Source organism: Macrobrachium nipponense, chromosome 13 (assembly GCF_015104395.2).
Source record: "Macrobrachium nipponense isolate FS-2020 chromosome 13, ASM1510439v2, whole genome shotgun sequence".
Lineage (NCBI taxonomy): Eukaryota > Metazoa > Arthropoda > Malacostraca > Decapoda > Palaemonidae > Macrobrachium > Macrobrachium nipponense.
In genome coordinates, this window is record NC_087206.1 from 78,213,971 (window position 1) to 78,230,184 (window position 16,214).

The 16,214-nt window shown below is 39.6% G+C and overlaps 1 protein-coding gene across 9 annotated transcripts in view; it reads right to left on the reverse strand.

Moving 5' to 3' along the window:
• Window positions 1–687: 687 nt before the first annotated feature.
• LOC135225875 (nucleolar transcription factor 1-A-like) overlaps window positions 688–16,214 on the reverse strand; it is a 176,453-nt gene continuing 160,926 nt past the window's right edge. For 5 of the 9 annotated variants that reach the window (XM_064265435.1, XM_064265438.1, XM_064265437.1 and 2 more), the window contains one exon: window positions 688–6,442. The gene's annotated coding sequence lies outside the window, so the exon portion shown is untranslated. Of the gene's footprint in view, window positions 6,443–9,147; window positions 9,443–16,214 lie in introns of all 9 variants that reach the window. The other 4 variants (XR_010317108.1, XR_010317107.1, XR_010317106.1 and 1 more) reach the window with 4 other exon arrangements.

Sequence of the window (16,214 nt, forward strand, 5' to 3'; positions counted from 1 at the left end):
TAAGTAAATAAATACGTAAAGCAAAAAAAGTTAAAAATAAAAATAAAAAAACTTTAATTTTAGCATTTTGTAAAGTGTTACAGTTTTGTTAATGTATCGTAAATTTTAGTTTAGTTTTCCTTACATTTTTTTACGTGTTTCGTAAAGTTAAGTGTACGTACATACGTACGTATCTGCCGTTTGTCCTCCTCTGCCGCCACTTTCAGAGATAGCCTCACTCAAAAGGTAAGCTTCCACATTTTACGTACAGTATTTCTTGTATACCATGTACACTAATACACTTTATTTACAGGTTAATTTGCATTACGTTATTAAGTTAGGTATTGAATGGTCCAATTTGTTGTAGTATTTCATTGTTTATAGGTCGATTTAGCTTTATTATTTAATTTACTGGGGTGTTTTTGGAGGGCTTGGAACAGATTAGCCATTTTACATGTAAAATGTGGTCCAAGATACAAAAACCTCATGATACGAAGGGCGCCTCAGAACGGATTAATTTCGTATCTCGAGGCACTACTGTACCTGTATACCTATGAAAAACATTACTTCTCAAATTTATTATATTGTGGAGAAACTTTTGACTTTGCTTGTGAATTGATGATTTTGACATCTTGCAGACCTGTTACCTATCACTGTTAATGAAAGTTTTAGTGCAAAAATAAGGTAGACTTGAATAAATACAAGACAACTGAACATATACTGTATTTACAAAATTAGACCATTTCCTGGACAGTGCAATAACCAGTTTTAACATTCCAGTTGCAATGGAACAATAGTTACAAATCTTTTTAAAGAAACTAAACAATCTTAACCTTAAAAATCAATAATACAAAATTACCTTATCTTAAAAAATCAATACTTATCATTACTCATGACAAACATAACAAACTCCAATGAACAATGACCATCTTCATAAACTTGCTACCATTAGACTCTTAACAAAAAAACCTGTCGCTGTTGATTCACCTAAGAACCACAGCAAATATTTAGTTGATTTACAAAAAGTGGTGACTACGGTACCACAGCTTTTGTACCAAGGCCTTAACAAATTTTGAATCCTAATTCACTTACTTGACAGGGAGTGCACATGCATGTCTACATCTGTAGTTATTTTTATATTGGTGTATATTTTATACATCTAATTAAGTAAAAACTGTTGTTTATTGTCATAAGTTTGTTCCTAGGGAAATGCCAACCATCACCTTTTGTTTATGAGTATCCTTCCACGCAAGCTGGAATCGGCTGTTATAAACTTAGTAACAAGGTTAAACACATTCATGAACTCCTGTGTCAGACATCTAGTCTCATGGGCTGGGTACTGTTTAAGAGGTTGCTGGTATTGGGAGGTAAGGTCCTTACCTCCCTGGCCAACCAGTGGACAAACTTTGGGAAGTATTTCATGGGAATACTGCTTTCAAACCTTTGAGTTTGAAAACATGATCTATACATCTGGGTTTTGCAGAGGCCTCTGTGTCTGGGTTAACAAAAAAGCCTGCTCATCAGAAATCCAGCCTTTCTTCTTCTAAGAGTAGGAGGTCTTCTCTTCTTCCAAGAGTAGGAGGTCTTCTCAGCCCGTTTGTTGTCCTCCCTCAGGTGCAATGCCAAGTAAGGGGGTTGCCTGTTCACCATTGGGCCATGTGGCAGGAGCAGGAAGCAGAGCTTTGGTTTGTAGCTGCTCTTCTTGATAGTTGCAGGCTTCCATTCAAGGATGTTTGTTCTCCTGTCTTGGAGACAATGATACTCTCCAGATTTGCGCATGTCTGAGCCTTTCTATAGAGGTGGAAATGATGACAGAAAGGCATTGTAGAAGGTGACTTGAAGTTAGAGATGGTGATTGACCTCTTACCCTGGAATAAGTGTTTACAGACTCCATACAAGATGAAAACAACACGGATTGCTAGAATCCATCAGAAAAGGGGACTTGAACATAGACATCCTTTACATTTACTGAAGGATGCCTACTTTCAAGTGACCATTCAACAGAGCTCTTCGACATACCTATGCTTTATCTGTAAAGTATGAGGCTTCAGTTGGTGACAGCTCAAGTATTACCTGGATGTTCTTCTTGGTGTCAGCTTGGGCCCACGCATAGGGTATTCATTTGTTGCAGTGCATGGGTGACTGGTTAGTTCTGGCATCAACCCCATATCTCCACCAATTAACTACCTTGTTACCATGTTTCAAATGACTGATTCCACTTTGCATTCATGGATACTCCAATATATAAATGGATCTAGTTTGTATACCTATGAAAATAATACAAATTATTTTAATATATGACCCATCATCTTTGCTCTGTTTTGTCTGCACATATGGACAATGTTTTGACGATGCTTTATTAATTCACGTGCTCATACGGTTTCCTATGGATATAGCACACATTGCGATAAACCATACAAACTGCAGCTTTACAAATGACATAACTAAAATAATGGAATAATTACAATTCACTGCTGGAAGTAGGTTCACATGTATGCAAAAACCTAAGTTTGAATGCTTCATAGTATAGCGAAGTAAACGAAATTGATTCAACCTCATTCCTGGTATCAAATCCTGAAACAGTATTTCTGCCACTAACAAGCATAAAAGGCAGGTCATATGACAACATTTCCTAACATCTATGGCTTCCAGACTTGGTTATAAATCAGACTACCAAGCCAACATCTATGGCTTCCAGACTTGGTTATAAATCAGACTACCAAGAAGAACTTTCATGTGAAAACTTACAAACATCAGAGTATAGTATATATCCCTACAGTTCCTAATAAGATGAAAAATTTAATGAACATTTTAGGACAGTAACAAATCTTAATCATACAATCCCGAAAGTGATAACTGGAAAAAAAGCCTCCTCAATACTGAAGGTGGAATTGTAAACAAAAAGTCAAATTAACAACTGTCAGCTTTGATTTGTGCCAGTGTTATACGTACATTGTTTTTCACCGAGACATCTACAGAAATAGAACATGAAAATAAATCTATATCAAATCAAGAGCTTTAGAAAGGGAATCACAAAAAACACCAATTAGTAATTAAGGGGGCTGTTAATGGTAGTGTTCTATTCTGCAACTTGTAAAACTAAACTCAATGTAGGTGGCTATCAAAACTCAGCAACATCTATTCACATTATAGCAATGGCATATGCTACAATGGAGTGGAATATGATAAATCTTTTAATAAAATGTATTTTTCCGGACATACAACGCTTCGGTCTTTACATATGAGATTAACTTTCAGCGAGCTGGAGTGCTACTATATGCCGACGACCTAGTGTTCCATCAGAATCAAAGAATATGGTTGTGGAAACATTAGAGAGGGGAATGAGAAAGAATTAAGTGAAAATCATCAATAAACACCAAAGTCCATAACCAAAAGGCAGTTATGGAGAAAGTGCATTCAACAAAGATGCTACATATTAAGATATTGGGGGGGGTGTCTAAGCATTAATGTTTACCAAATATAACAGATAGTGTTACTGAAATACCAATAGCAATTAAAATTACTGATGATACATTAACCATCATAGAAACATTCAACTTTTAACAACTTAAAAATTATGATCCAAAAAAATATCGTTGCGCGCACAAAATTTTCACCTCAAAAATTGCCCAAATATCGTTGCACAACAAATAAATTTTCACCTCACAAATTCTACACAAATGGTAAAATGTAAAAATATGTTGGATTCCTCCCAACGTAGGCATTAAAGAAACTGATAAGGCAAAGCTGCGACTCAACTACTATGACAAGATCTAACATGACAAATTTTATTTTTCATAACTAACAAACTTGAGGTCTTAACATTAGATCTTCTAATGCCGGCTGGAAACTGGTAAAGTTAAACAAAACTGTCTATGCAAGGGACTACTGGCATCTGTGCTTGGTCACGAATTGCGTGGGGCCATTCACATAACCCTCGGCGACCCATGACTGTTCCAACTTATGATGGTTCTCTCTTCTTACTGCCCGTAAGTAAAGGAGGAGGTAGAAAATTGAAAACGTAGGTAAAGGAGGTAAAACATAGAAAAGAAATGAGACCAATTATCTTATTCATTTCACTTTCATGCCCTCATCTTAGACAAGATACAAACTGACCCAGCAGGGGCACGGGATGAGCTACACAACTTGTTGAGCAGCCACCACCGGACCCAAGGGAAAAATGTTTCCAAGGACCTATGGGCAACATCCTTCAAGAAAAAGGAACAAAGTGGTTTGGCATGACCATGAACCAGCTCTCAATATTTTATGAATAGACATGTTCCTTTAAATGCCAAATTAGAGCTCGGCCATCTTTAGTTTTTTTTTTTTTTTCTTTCTTTTTTGACCCGGCCTGTGCTAACAGTCTTCAAGAGGCTGGTCTGAGGTGGCAAGATTTATTTATTTATTTATTTATTTTTTTTTAAGCAGTGTTCTGACAGAATACATTTTGTCAGGGTCATTATTTGGTCTCCAAAAGAAGGTACAGAAACGGAGACAAATCTGTCATAAAAAATGGCTGGATTTGTGTCTTGGCCAATTCTGGAATAAATTATAAAACTAAAGCCTTCAATCTCTGGTGTGTTTTACATCATATGACAGACCATGCACTCTTTTTGCCAAATGCTAGGGCCAGGAAGACGACAGCTTTGAGAGCAGAGTTTCTATCTGTAGCCTGTCGCAACAGTCCATAAGGAGCCTTCGTAAGGCTAGAGGATACCAGGACACCAGAGTTAAATTCCAGCTAGGAGATCTGAGTTCTCTAGGACAGGATTGCTCAAAGCTATCGATCACATTTTCTATTATAATAAATAAATTGCAGAATATTTGGAGCACTGAAAATGACAGTAACAAATTACAACAAAACAAGCCATGTTGGAAAGTGGAATTCATATCAAAAGGACAGACATACAAACAATGTTGCAAGTTTTAGATATTGATAAATGGCCCACGTTCCAATCCCTAATTGTACAAATATAGAGTTAAATATCTTTTGTGCACATGCCTGAAGCATAATCAACAAGGTAGGTCAAGTTTTGGAAACCTACTGCGAAAACAAAGCACTGTTAAGTAAATTTATTTACTTTACAACAGTACAGCATCAAATCCTAACTCTGTTGAAGATTTGCAGCATCTGAGTAAGTATACGTACTGTAAATCTTCCATATTCCACATTATGATGTTCATGATATTTAAAAGTATAAAACATCATGATATTTAAAAGTAAAACATAATGATATTTAAAAGTATAAAGTGTAAGTATAACTCTTAAATATTTAGGTCACAGTTTTTGATAATGGGTACAATGTAACCAATTTCAAACCTTACAGTTGTAACTATGGCTACCACGTCTAAAACTTCTTGACCCCTACCTGCCTATCAAATACAATTCTTCCTTTAACAATTTAGTCATGCTGGCATTTTGTTAGTGACCCCTACCTTCCTATTATATCTGGAATCATATTGTATTCAATCTACATATTACAACTCTTTTTAAAAAGCTGTCTTTCCCGTTAACTCAAAAAGTGGATTAAAGTACCCTTTCTCTAAGATGCTTGTATGGTGTTTTTACGTTGCACAGAACCAGCCTTTCCCTACGATCCTCACTGTGTAACTGATCAGAATCTATTTCGTACAAATATCTTCTTCCCTAACATCCAACAAAGTTTAATGTATAATGCTTTGTACTGTTTAAATGTAAATGTTCTTTGTACTCAAGTCAAATCACTGCATCCTCATTTTTAATCGTAGTGTGAGATATATAGAATTCCGGTAATTATTTGTGAATGCCTCAAGTGAAATTAGTACAATATAGCTAGCTGATCAAATAAGACAAATTTTTTAATATTTGTATTTTTCATAACTAACAATCCTTCGGTCTCAAATCAGAATTTTCTTTGCAACATACTGGTGGATTACCTTAACACCTAAAAACAAGCAATATTGCCATAGGTGCATTACTGTCCTCTATGCATAAGTTATGGAATCATATACCAATGAAGCATTAAATCTCCAACAATTTGACCATCTGGGAACCTCACTAAAATCACAATCTTGAAAACCAAGCAACATAAAATATAAAATTAATTTTTAAAAACCAGCCAATAATGATGAAATGGATATAAAAAAAACTTTTAAAATGTTTCAAAAATTGCTTAAGTTTGTAATTCCATTACATTACTTATTTCCAATGGATAGGTATGCAAAATATTCTTCAAAAATTGTACTACATAAAATGTAGTAACTGATGGAAAAAAGTGCAATGTTCATTTCAAGTCAATGAAATCAAGATCATGAAGTATGTACTTCCACGTCAATAAGTAAACTCGGAACTATATCAACCCATAAGTAATTCTCATGGATTTAGGATTTATCCAGTTAATTACCATTAAAAATCCTTTTTCTACAATTCTCATCATTCACTGTCGTCTTCATCTTCATTATCAGCCTTTTCATGGGACTTCTGCTGCAATAAAAAATTTCATTAGATTTACAAGAACAAAATGGCAATTCCAGTAACCCCATATTCTGGTAAAGAGTTTACTGAATGTTCATTATGGAATATAATCACTCTACCTACTGCAGTCCTGAATGCATAATAAATTCTAGATCTTCTTTTCCTAATATTTTATAAAACCTGACATAACATAAAAATATGCTCCTTCAGAAATGTGGCAGTGATTTATCATTCCCTGCTAGGCTCTGCAATTTATCAAGGTCAGATTAACCTACCCTCACACCATGTAGAGGTCATTATACCTCATTGCAATGATATTAATCACACAAGCACAATGGAAAGAAGTCTATCTCTATCTTCATAACTAGTGGAATTTTTCATGACTTTTCCAGTTGTCTCTACTTTGTGCCCTCCCTTTATCTATTGTCTTTCTTTACTTTGGGTATCTAGCACTTTGCTTTTAATGATCCCTCATGCAACTTTTCAATCATTTCCCACTTAATTATCGGGTGCCCAAACTATCTCAATTTTGACTCTTAAGCCTTTCTCACACACTTCAATGATTTTTGCTGATCCCTGATGTATTTATTTCTTATCCTATTTTATCTCGTCCCTCTAATCATCCATCTAACCCTTCAGCCTAATTGGGACCGTCTTGTCACAAGCATACAACTGATACCTCACCAGCAAAACTCAAATTACCACCTAAACCTTCCACTTCTGTCATTAGATGGACAAACAAACTTCTGTCTTGGATTGTGACCAGGCTGTGATAAGTTGCAAAGGTGGAGGACGTAAAGTCCAATTACTCTGGAGACAGAAGCATTGCTTTATATAAGATAAAGATTTAGATGGTATATATATAAAATACATCATACAAATTTTCAGTTTCTCCTTCTATGGAGCCATAATCAACTAACCACTGTGGTACCCATATAAATGTTTTGAACCCTAACTGCTACCGAGCCCATGGTTTGTGTGAGGCCTGAGGGGTGTACTGTAGTTTCCTTCTTGACGCAAGGTAAGTTGGCACATGGAAGTAAACATCCTGAAGAGCTAGTAATTCCCATTTTCTAATGGGCCTTCTTACCATCTCCTTGAATGGTAAGGAACTATAGTCGATTCATTTAAGGTAGATTCTTGCGCCTACGAGACGTTTGTTTGGCAGCCTCTGATTGGCTGGTACCGGGAGGTAGGCCGCTCGCTCATTGTGTCATATTTTCGTCTGTGACTTAGAAAACATGCAGTATGTTTATATTTCTTCATTTATCTCGCATTTTCCAAAAGATAATAAAGTTTTGGTCATACCAAAGGATTCGGTATTAATTGCACAACTAAATCATCTTTTCCTGAAACAATTAGATAAAACACAAAGGAATTACAACGAGTAAAAGTGAAGAGAAAAAGTTTCAATCTTTACACCTGTTTTTATTTATCATCGGATTTTTAATAAGTCATACGATCAAGATGAATTAAAACTTGTATTTTCATACAATAAAATCACCCTGAATACGCTGGTGCTTTCAGATTTTGGATGCGTGTAATATGTGAAGAGAAAATGAAGAATATGTCTTATTATGTTGCAGCCGTACTTGACTCAGCCTAATAGGAAGTCAATCTTTCTTAATTATTTGTTGTTTATTACTTCACTGAGATTATTATTTCATATCACTCAAATAAGTCTCTGGTGTCTCTTTCATTTGAAAATATATTCATAAAATAAAATTAGAAACAATGTCTTGAAACAACCTTATTAAAGTTTAGGCTGAGTTGAAGAGTGTGAAGTCGTCTTTCCACAGAGTTCAACTTCTTTGCTGGATTGAATTCCCGCGGCCCGCATGGGTCTGAGCTAACGATACCAGTTGTATCCATCTGATTATTATTATTTTTTTCCTTATCAGATATGCCCAGACATACTATATGATATTGGATTTAAAATGTTCGACAGTTATATTGGAAATTCTGTGTATTTATTTTCAGAAAATGTGATAATATAACATGGTAAATATTGTGGAAACTGCAACCTTTTATATCGCTAATTGGCAACTCAAATCTCTCGCTGAGGAGACAAACGCAACGACGACGCCTTGCAGATCTCATTCTCTCAGCAATACCGTCAAACTTGAATCATTTACTGATGCAACATAATAAGACATATTCTTCATTTTCTCCTCACATTTTACACGCATCCAAAATCTGAAAGCACCAGTGTATTCAGGGTGAATTTGTTGTATGAAAACACAAGCTTTATTTTATTTTAATCGCGTTAATGATGCAAAATCCGATGATAAATAAAAACAGGTATAAAGAATTAAATGTTTCTCTTTAAACTTTTATTCATTGTAATTCCTTTGTGTTTTATCTTACTGATTTCAGGAAAAGATGACTTAGTTGCACAATTAATACCAAATCCTATGGTATGACCGAAATTTTCCTAGCTTGAGCAAAGCGTGAGTTGATTGAAGAAATATAAACATAATATTGCTAGTTTTCTAAGCCACAGTAGAAAATAATGAGACTGAGCGAGCGGCCTACCTCCCGGTACCAGCCAATCAGAGGCCGCCAAACAAACGTCTCGTAGGCGCAAGAATCTACCTTAAATGAATCGACTATAGTTAAGCAGACATAGATCAAGGAAGGGCCCCAACTTCCTAGTACCTTCAGAACAATGGAGACAACTGCAAGGTTGCTTATTTCATGATCACGGATCTTACCTTGCTCAAAAAAGCCTAAAATCTTTTCATCTCTTGAATATGATGAAAATGCCACTCTATTTAAACTGCTGTCTTTCCCATTCACTCGAATCCACTTTTTAAGTAACCTTTCCCTACGATGCTAGTATGGTGTTTTACGTTGCATGGAACCAGTCTTTCTCTACGATCCTCACTGTCTGTCTGATCAGAATCCATTTCGTACAAATTTCTTCTTCCTTAACATCCAACAGTTCTTTGTACTCCGAGTCAAATCACTGCATCCTCATTTTTAATCAGTGTGAAATATATAGAATTCCTGTAATTATTACAATATAGCTAGCTGATCAAATAAGACAAATTTTTTAATATTTGTATTTTTCATAACTAACAAACCTTCGGTCTCAAATCAGAATTTTCTTTGCAACATACTGGTGGATTACCTTAACCCCTAAAAACAAGCAATATTGCCATAGGTGCATACTGTCCTCTATGCGTAACAGTTATGGAATTATACACCAATTAATCATTAAATCCCCAACAATTTGTACATCTGGGAACCTAACTAAATTCACGATCTTGAAAACCGAGCAACATAAAATATAAAATTAATTTGTTCAAATACAAAACAAACCTTCAATCTTGACATTAGGATTTACTAGCGCCAAGCTGGAAACCGGTAAATTAAAATTAAACTTGTGCGATCCAGGGACTATTGGCATCTACTAGGTCACGGGGCATGTATTACCCAGAATGCCCTTGGCGTCCTGTGACCCACCAGTTATCTTTCTACTGCCTTTAAGATAGGATGTTTTACTGGCTATCTGTTTACACCAGTTTTAGTTTGCCCAGTTTTTATCCATTTCACTTTCATTTTTCTTATTAATTCTCTTTCTCTGAGTGTGCTCAGTGTGGGTGTGAGCTGTAAGAGTGTGTTAAGTGGTGAGATGGTGATTTTTGTGTCACCATCGAGATCTTCTTCCGTTTCAAAGGCAAGACAAAGGAAATGCCCTGGAGTCAGTGGCTTTCCCTGTTCAAGATTCCTAACTTCGGTGTCAACGGATCCTCATCCAACGTGTAGTAAGTGCAGAGAAAATGTATGTACAATTACTAATCCTTGTTCTGCTTGTCGCGGTTGGTCGGTGGAACAGTGGAGGAAGTTTTATGAGAAAGGCCAGTACAAAAGAAAGGAGTCGACGCCTTCTTTGGATGACCAAGCGTTGCCGGCTTCATTTGTATCGGCAATACACCAGACTGCTCCATATGTTTCACCACCTGCCTTTGATTTGTCCCATACCCCTTCGGTTTCTCCTAGTGGTTAGTTACCGGAAACTCCAGGAGGGGTTTTTGGGTAATTTTATGCATAATATTTACACTCCGTTGTTCCCAACAGGGAGGGGGGGAGCATCGCCATCTTTGTTCCAGGTGCAGGCTCCCGACGCATACAGGATGGAAGTTATGTGGGCGGCGCTAGGCCTACCAGGCGTACCAACCTTGGAAGGTTTGCTGTCGCATTATATGGCGTCACGATTCCAGCAGAGTCCGGCAGCGCTGAATATTCCTCATAACCTGGATTGCACTTTATGGGAAATAATGCTGCGGCTACGCCAACAACTTCAATGTTTACGGCAATGCAGAACGTTGGAAGTAGTTTTGCTGCAAACGCAGGGATGCTAGCAGCAGCCGGCCAGTCTCTCCCTAGAAGAATGGTGACGTCACACACCGACATGGCAGACGCGATGACGTCACAGCCTACTGCTTCTCAGTCTACTTCTCTGCCTCCGGATCCAAATACGCTTTCTGACTCAGTAGTACACACTGTAATGAAGAAATTACAGGATCTAGAGAAGAAAATTAATAAGAAAGACAAAAAGAAAAGGCGTGATTCGTCTTCTTCCTCTAGCTCGGCATCATCGCTAAGTTCGGTGATGTCACAGCGTGTACCAGTCAAGCGTTGGAGGATACGGGATTTCGTGACTGATCCTCGGGCCAAGAGGAGAAGAGTGAATTCATCATCTTCGGACCAGGACTGTCACATCCCAGTCAGAAAGAAAGGCAAGAAGTCAGTGGCTGGTAACCTCAAAGCTAGCGGACGAAGCCGTTTACAAGAGTCCGAACCAGCAAGTGAGTAGACGGTCGCTGGGCTAGCGGCCAACGTGGAGTTGCCAGTAGAGACAACAAAGAGTCTAAGAAAGACTACAATGTCGTTGCCGAAATCGACACTGGGGACGAAAAGGATAGAGCACAGATACCGGTTTTGCCTGTAAGACCGTTTAAAATACGGAGAAAAGACGAAAAGGCTCCTATTAAAAGATCGAAGAATATTGAGTTGTCAACCTCGTCTGATACGTTGGTGGAAGGTATTGTCTGCCTAGATGAAGGATCAAGCCCGAATTCTCCGACGGTCGTTGGAGAAGATATCAATCGTCATGGAGAAGTGAGCTCGGTTTCAAGAGAGCCTTCATCTTGGAGGTATAGGCGAGATTCTCGCTCTAGATCCGCGAGCAGAGGAGCGAGGCGGTCCGTTCTCCTCCTGACTGCTCGGGATCGAGCCGTTGGCAGTCATCAAAGATCAAAGAAACCGCAGCCGTAGGGGCAGACGGCCACGAAGCACCCCGACGTTTGTCAGGGGATAGGAGTGACATAGCGTCTCCTGTGGCTGAGCACAGTACGCTAGAACCGGAGGAAGGAGAAAGCCACGAGTTTCTGGCTTCCTATGCGGAGGTGATTGATTTGATTCGTCAATTCAATAACCTGTCGGGGAGCACGGAAACACCTGCAAGTATGCTTCCTCCGGGGACTGACATGACGTTTGGGGTAATAAAGGATACCAAGGTGTCGTGTGAATTGCCTTGTTCAAGTCATGCGGAGTCCGTTTTACAACACGTAAACACAGAGATTACAGGAAGGGATAATTCCTTAAGATCAAATAGATCGTTTAAGTTTATCCCTCCTCCAATGATGAAACATAGGAAATATTATACAACACCGGCGGTTCCTTTGCTATCTAGACAAATTAACCCAAATGTGGTAAGGTTAAGACCTGGATTAACCTTAGATCAAGTGAAAATGGAATGCCTTTCGATGACTTGCCAAGAGGCTGCTACGTTAGAATCAACAGCTTCTGTCTTTCAGACTGCTTCTTGGCTGGATCTTTGGTCAACAGCAGTGGCGAAGATTGCATCCTCAGAAGTGACGAGAAAAGTAGTGGATGAATCAATGTTCATTAAATTACTACAATCAGGTGCCAAAGCAATTGCAAACTTGACAAATTCAAGTGCCAATGTTTGGGCAAATATCCTGTTAATGAGGAGGGATGCAGCTTTGGCTAGGCTAAGTCGCACTGTTGATTTGGATTCCCTGCTAGCAATGAGGAATGGGAATATCTTAAGAGTCGCAATTGCTGTTGCCAGAAGCCATACTAGAGGAGGCTATAGATAGAAGGATGGACACTAACGATAGATTGGTACAGCAGGCAGTTAGAAAAACATCTAACAGTCAAGCTAACCCTATGGAGGTAAGGGAGCAGCAAATACCTCAAAAGAAGCCAGTGAGGCATAACATCCCTAAAGAAGTTAGCTCATCGGCCCTTTCACAATAGAAATAACAGAGGAAGGGGATTAGGGGAAAAGGGAGAGGCTCAAGGCAATAGGATGGTGCCTCTCATCACTCAGCCACACCAGTGGGGGGGTTGCCTGGCAAATCACTGGAAGGTGTGGCAGGAACTGGGAGCAGAGCAGTGGGTGGTGGATGTTCTCAGGGTCAGGTATTTGATTCCGTTCGAAGTATCCCCACCCCTGACAGAACAGCCATTACCTCACTTCGCTTATGCTCAAGAACTCAGAAGGCTTTTATTCTGCAAAAGGAAGTGAAGATGACGAATAAAAAATGGGCTGTGAAACAAGTATCCATTCCGTCAAAGGGGTTTTACAGCAGGATTTTCCTTGTACCCAAAGCCAACGGGGACTGGAGGACAGTAATAGACCTGTCAACATTGAATCTGTTTATAAGAAAAACCAGATTCAAAATGGAAACTCCAAAGATGGTTCTACAAGCAGTCAGGATCAAAGACTTTATGCTGACAATTGACTTGAAGGACACATACTTTCAGATCCCAGTCCATCAGTCTTCAAGGAAATTTCTCCGCTTCAGTCTTGCAGAGAAAGTTTTCAAGTTCAAAGTTCTGTGCTTCAGATTGACAACATCTCCTCCAGTTTTTACAAGTGTTCACTCTCGTGTTGACATGGGCGCATGCTCAGGGGATCAGGCCAATAAGATATCTAGACGATTGGCTGGTGATAGCAAAGTCCAGAGAGAAATTACTTAGGGACAGGGCGACCCTTCTACAGTTTTGTCACAGCTTAGGCATTGTGATAAATCAGGAGAAGTCGCAGTTGGATCCAAGTCAACGGCTGGTGTATCTGAGAATGATTATAGACACAATAAAAGCCAAACAGTGGCAGGTAGTACTGGGAGTTCCAACTTCCTTGGAGAAGCTAGTACCACAAGGAATGCTACACCTTCAATCTCTACAATGGAGGATGAAGGAGTTTTGGTCACCAATAGTAAATCACTCGTACGAGCAGATTCCCTTGTCATCAGAAGTGAGGAAAGACTTGCTGTGATGGGTGAAGGACAACAATCTGACAGTGGGTGTTCCCCTTCAGCAACCCTCCCAGGATCTCTTGCTGTTCTCAGATGCGTCACTAGAAGGTTGGGGAGCCCATATGGAGGAGCTGATGGTTCAGCAAAATGGAGTGGCGAGGACAGAGCTCTCCATATAAACGTGCTGGAGTTAAAAGCAGCGTTTCTAGCACTACAGGAATTCAGGGAGAGGGTGAAGGGGCAATCAGTGGTATTGATGTCGGACAACACCTCGGTAGTAGCTTACATAAACAAACAAGAAGGTCTAGTGTCTCAACAGTTACATGTGATGACAGTTCAACTTCATCGGTGGGTTGTAGAGAACCTAGTAGACATCAGAGCCAGATATATTCCGGGAAAAAGAAACATAGTGGCCGACAAGTTGAGCCGCAGGGATCAGATCCTGGGAATGGAGTGGTCCCTGCACCAACAGGTAGTGGATAGGATGCTCATGTTGTGTGAAAGGCCGACCATAGACCTATTTTTGTCTAATCTGTCAGGTTCTGAACAGGGTAATGCGGTCTCAGAACCTCAGAATGACTCTGGTAGCTCCTTTATGGCCAAAGGCAGAGTGGTTTCTGGACCTCTTGGAACTCCTAGTAGACGTGCCGAGAGAGTTACCCCCATGGAACTACGTACTATGTCAGCCGCACGTGGAGAGGTACCACCGGTTGGTGAAGTCCCTATCACTTCACGGGTGGAGACTGTCAAGTATCTCCTGCGAGCGAGAGGGTTTTCGCAAAAAGCAGCAGCGCAGATGGCAGGAAATATCAGTCATCGGCAGCAGTATACCAAGGGAAATGGTCAACATACTGTGATTGGTGTCGTAGAGGGAACTTGTCTCCACCCGGTACCACTATTCAGCAATTAGCAGACTTTCTGATATATCTCAGGACAGAAAGGCACGTGTCTGTATCTGCGGTGAAGGGGTACAGGGCTGCTCTAGCCTCGGTCTTACACATGGGGAGGTGTGGACATTTCATCTTCATGGGAGTTGGCCATGTTGATGAAGAGCTTTGAGCAGTCATGTTTGCCAAAGGAACTAAAAGCCCCAGATTGGGATTTGACCATGGTACTGAGTAGTCTTGACAAAACCCCCCTACAAACGACTAAGGCATTCCACAGATAGGAGCCTGACCTTGAAAACAGTCTTCTTATTGGCCCTAGCTTCAACCAAAAGGGTGGGGGAACTACATGGCCTGTCGTATATCATAAAGCACTCGAGAGGTTGGAAGTCAATGGTATTCGAGTTTGTTCCAGAATTTGTGGCCAAAACTCAAAACCCATCAATAGTGGACGGTAGATTCGAATCCTTTTCCATACCTTCTCTGGCAGATTTCGTAGACAATGACAAAGATGAGATGTTTCTGTGTCCTGTCAGGGTAATAAGAGAGTACTTAAGGAGGACAAGGCACCTCAGGCCGGGGTGCAGGAGGTTGTTCGTAAGTACAGGACGGAACAAAAAGGAAGTGTCCAGGAATACAATATCGTTTTGGCTAAGAGAAATGATCAGGAATGCCTACATGACAGAAGACAGGGGGGTCAGATAGCCAGGAGAGGGGTAGGGCTCATGACATCAGAGGCTTCAGTGCTTCTTTGGCATTAAAGAAGAAAATGTCTGTGGAGAGAATTCTCAAAGTTGGTGTTTGGAAATGCCAAACGACTTTCACTTCCTCTTATTTAAAAGAAGTTGCCCATAGATCCTTCTTGGATACCTTTTCCTTGGGTCCAGTGGTGGCGGCCCAGCAAGTGGTATAGCTCATCCAGTACCCCTGGCAGGTCAGTCTGTGTCTAGTCTAAGATGAAGGTATGAAAGTAGAACGAATGGGATGACTGGTCTTTTTTTCTTTACTACTTTCTTTCTACTCCTTTACCTACGGGCAGTATGAAGGAGAGTGCCATCATAAGCTGGAACGGACTAGATGCAGGTGAGGTGGTCAGCCATACTGTAAAGTTATTTTAGTTTAGTATACTTTTCAGTAGCAACACACCCCTCTTGGTATTAGGGGAGGGAGGGGTGATGGTAGATCCAGATACAAGGGACAAGAGTAGTTAATGAGAATGGAAGGTCCTCTATTTTCCCATAGTTTATAAACCATGGCATGGTACCAGCACCAAGTGAGGGAAGCCAATAGATTCTGTTATATCTTTGGTTCAAGGGTTCATAGTCCATTCTCTTGGAATACTCATAATATTCGGAAATGGATATAGGTGGCAAACTCTCAGTCAGTTATAGAGACTTACCTCCCTCCAATAAGTAAGTCTATCCTAATGTTAAGACCAAAGGTTTTTTTTCGTATATGAACAAATGACAAATTTGTAACTAATTAGTATTTTTCATAGCTAACAAACCTGAGGTCTTAACAGTTAAAGGCCCACCTCGAACCACCCCTCTAGCAGTCTAAACTGGGTTAGAAGTAGTATAACTGGTGGGTCACAGGACGCCA